Raw genomic sequence first — 4310 nt, forward strand, 5'->3', positions numbered from 1 at the left:
ATAATTTTTATGGTTTCCCATCTTACATTTAAGTCCTTTATCCATTTTAAGTTTATTTTTGTGTATGGTGTAAGTTGGTGGTCTAGTTTCATTTTTTTTTGCATGTATCTGTCTAATTTTCCCAACACCATTTATTGAAGAGACTATCTTGACTCCATTGTATGCTCTTGCCTCCTTTGTCAAATATTAATTGAGCATGATGGCTTGGGTTGATTTCTGGTTTCTCTGTTCTGTCTATTGGTCTATATATCTGTTCTTGTGCCAGTACCAGGCAGATTTGAGAACAGTGGCTTTGTAATATGGCTTGATATCTGGTATTGGGTTCCCTCCAACTTTGTTCTTCTTTCTCAAGATTGTTGTGGCTATTCAGGGTCTTTTTTTATTCCAGATGAATTTTTGGAGAGTTTGTTCTAGGTGTGTGAAATATGCCATTGGTATTTTAATGGGATTGCATTGAATCTATAGATTGCTTTGGGTAGTATGGACATTTTAATGATATTGATTCTACCAATCCATGAATAAGATATATTCTTCCATTTGTTTATGTCTTCTTCTATCTCTTTTTTTCAACATCTTTTAGTTTTCTGAGCACTGGTCTTTTCCTTTCTTAGTTAAGTTTATCCCTAGATATTTTGATTTTATTTGGTACAATAGTAAATGGGATTTTTTGTTTGTTTGTTTCTCTTTCTGTGAGTTCATTATTGGTGTAGAAAAAAACCATATATTTCTGGGTGTTAATTTTGTATCCTGAGATATTGCCTAATTAATTTATTAAATCTAGTAGTTTTTTTATGGAGTCTTTAGGGTTTTATATGTACAATATCATGTCATCTGAGAATAATGACAGTTTTACTTCTCCTTTTCCAATTTGGATGCCTTTTATTTCTTCTTCTTGCCTAATTGCTATGGCTAGCACTTACAGTACTATGTCGAACAGGAGTGGGCCTTCCTGTCTTGTTCCTGTTCTTAGGGGAAATTGTTTTAGTTTTTGCCCATTGAATATGATGTTGGCTGTAGGTTTACCATATAAGGCTTTTATTATGTTGTGGTATGATACCTCTATTCAGACTTTGCTGAAAGTTTTTATCAAGAAAGGATGTTGGATTTTGTCAAATGCTTTTTCTGCTTCAATTGATATGATTATGTGATTTTTGTCTCTCAATTTGTTTATGTGATGTATCACGTTTATTGATTTGTGGATATTGTACCAGCCTTGCATCCCTGGAATAAATCCCATTTGGTCATGGTGTATGATCTTTCTAATGTAATGCTGGATCTAATTTGCTAGGATTTTGTTGATGATTTTAGCATATATGTTCATCAGAGATATTGGCCTGTAATTCTCTTTCTTTATAGTGTCTTTATCTGGTTTTGATATTAGGGTAATACTGGCTTCATAGAAAGAGCTTGGAAGTGTGCTTTCCTCTTGAATTTTTTGGAATAATCTGAGGAGAATAGGTTTTAGTTCTTCTTTGAATATTTGATAAAACTCCCCTGTGAAGCTGTTTGGCCCAGGGCTTTTGTTTGCTGGAAGTTTTTTGATGACTGCTTCAATTTCCTCCATAGTTATCAGCCTATTCAATTTTTTTGATTCCTCCTGATTGAGTTTTGGAAGGTTGTCTTTTTCTAGGAATTTTTCCATTTCTTCTAGGTTGACTAGTTTGTTGTAATAGAGTTCTCCATATTATTTATTTTACAATCCTTTATATTTCTGTGGGGTCTGTTGTTATTTCACCTCTTTCATTTCTGATTTTGTTTATTTGGGTCCTGTCCCTTTGCCTCTTGGTGATCCTGGCTAGAAGTTCATCAATCCTATATATCCTTTCAAAGAACAAGCTCTTAGTTTTATTGATCTTTTGTATTTTTTTGATATTAGGGTAATACTGGCTTCATAGAAAGAGCTTGGAAGTGTGCTTTCCTCTTGAATTTTTTGGAATAATCTGAGGAGAATAGGTTTTAGTTCTTCTTTGAATATTTGATAAAACTCCCCTGTGAAGCTGTTTGGCCCAGGGCTTTTGTTTGCTGGAAGTTTTTTGATGACTGCTTCAATTTCCTCCATAGTTATCAGCCTATTCAATTTTTTTGATTCCTCCTGATTGAGTTTTGGAAGGTTGTCTTTTTCTAGGAATTTTTCCATTTCTTCTAGGTTGACTAGTTTGTTGTAATAGAGTTCTCCATATTATTTATTTTACAATCCTTTATATTTCTGTGGGGTCTGTTGTTATTTCACCTCTTTCATTTCTGATTTTGTTTATTTGGGTCCTGTCCCTTTGCCTCTTGGTGATCCTGGCTAGAAGTTCATCAATCCTATATATCCTTTCAAAGAACAAGCTCTTAGTTTTATTGATCTTTTGTATTTTTTTGGTTTTGATTTCTGCTCTGATATTTATTATTTTCTTCCTCCTTCTAACTTTGGGCTTTTCTTATTGCTCTCTTTCTAATTCGTTAAATTGTAGAGTTAGATAATTTATTACTAGTTTTTTGTTTGTTTGTTTTTGTTTTGTTTTGTTTTGTTTTTGAGGTAGTCCTGTAATGCTGGGAACTTCCCTCTCAGGACTGCTTTCACTGTGTCCCATAGGTTTTGGATTGTTGTGTTTTCATTTTCATTTGTTTCCAAAATGTTTTTTATTTCTTCTTTGATCTCTTTGGTAACCCAATCATTGTTTAATAGCATGCTATTTAGCCTCCAAGTGTTTGAATTTTTTGAATTGTTTTTATTGTAGTTGATTTCCAATATTATGCCATTGTGGTCAGAGAAGATGCTTCATATGATTCATATGATTATCTTCTTGAATTTGAAGAGACTTTGCCTGTGTCCCAATATGCAGTCTATCTTTGAAAATGTCCCATGTACACTTAAGAAGAATGTATATTCTGTAGCTTTGGGTTGAAATGTTCTGAAGATGTTGATTAAGTCCATCTGATATAGTGAGTTGTTTAGAATTGCTATTTCTTTGCTGATTTTTTTGTATAGAGGATTTATCCAGTAATGTCAATGGGGTATTAAAATCCCCTACTATGACTGTATTGCTGTCGATCTCTCCCTTGATATCTTACAGAAGATTTTTATTTCTTTGGGAGCTTCAGTATTGGGTGCATATGTGTTTACCAGAGTTGTATCCTCTTGTTGTATCAATCCCTTTAGTATTATGAAGTGGCCTTCCTTATCTCTTATAATTGCCTTCACTTTGAGATCTATTTTGTCAGATATAAGTATTGCTATCCCAGCTTTTTTTTTTTCATTTCCATTTGCCTGAAAAATATTTTCCATCCCTTCATTTTCAGTCTATGTGAGTACCTTGCTCTGATGTGAGTCCCTTGTAGACAGCATATATATGTGTCATGTTTGCTTATCCATTCAGCCATTCTTTGTGTTTTGATTAGAGCATTTAGTCCATTTATGTTTAAGGTTATTATTGATAGGTACTTGTTTGTAATCACTTTTATTTTTTATGCCTGTGTTCCTTCTTCCCTTTCTATTTCTTCTTTTTACAACAGTCCCTTTAGCATTTCTTGCATTGCTGGCTTACTACTGATAAACTCCCTTAGCTGTTTTTGTTTGTTTGTTTGTTTGTTTGTTTGTTTTTGTTTTTTTGTTTGTTTGTTTTTGTTTTGTCTGTGAAGCTCCTGATTTTCCCTTCAATATTGAATAATAGCCTTGCTGGATAGAGTTTTCTTGGATTCAGTCCTTTGCTTTGCATCACTTTGTATACTTCATTCCATTCCCTTCTGGCCTGGTGTGTTTTTGTTGAGAAATCATTTGATAATCTAATGGGAACTTATTTGTAGTTAATGCTCTGTCTCTCTCTTGTAGGCTTTAAAATTCTCTTTTTGTTGTTAATGTTTGCCATTGTAATTACAATGTGTCTTGGTGTGGGTCTTTTTTGGTTCATCTTGTTTGGGACTCTGTGCTTGTGTGACTTTTCTTCCACAAATCAGGGAAGTTTCCTGTCATTATTTCTTCAAATAGGTTTTCTAATCCTTGCTCCTCTTCTTGTCCTTCTTGCACCCCTATTATACATATGTTTCTTCACTTCTTGTTTTCCCAAAGCTTTCTTAGGCTCTCCTCCTGTTTTTTTTTTGTTTTGTTTTGTTTTGTTTTGTTTTGTTTTTTGTTTTTTGTTTTTTTTTTCTCCAATTGCTGTTCGGTTTGGGTGTGTTTTTTTGCCCTATCTTCTAATTCACTAATTCGGTCCTCTGCTTCCTCTAGTCTACTTTTGAAATCTTCTATTGTGTTTTTTATTGTAGCAATATCATTTTTATTTCCTCTTGATTCTTACATAAGTTGTTGATTTTCTTTTCCATCTGGT

This window comes from Myotis brandtii, unplaced genomic scaffold (genome assembly GCF_000412655.1).
Source record: "Myotis brandtii unplaced genomic scaffold, ASM41265v1 scaffold290, whole genome shotgun sequence".
In the NCBI taxonomy this organism is placed as follows: Eukaryota; Metazoa; Chordata; class Mammalia; order Chiroptera; family Vespertilionidae; genus Myotis; species Myotis brandtii.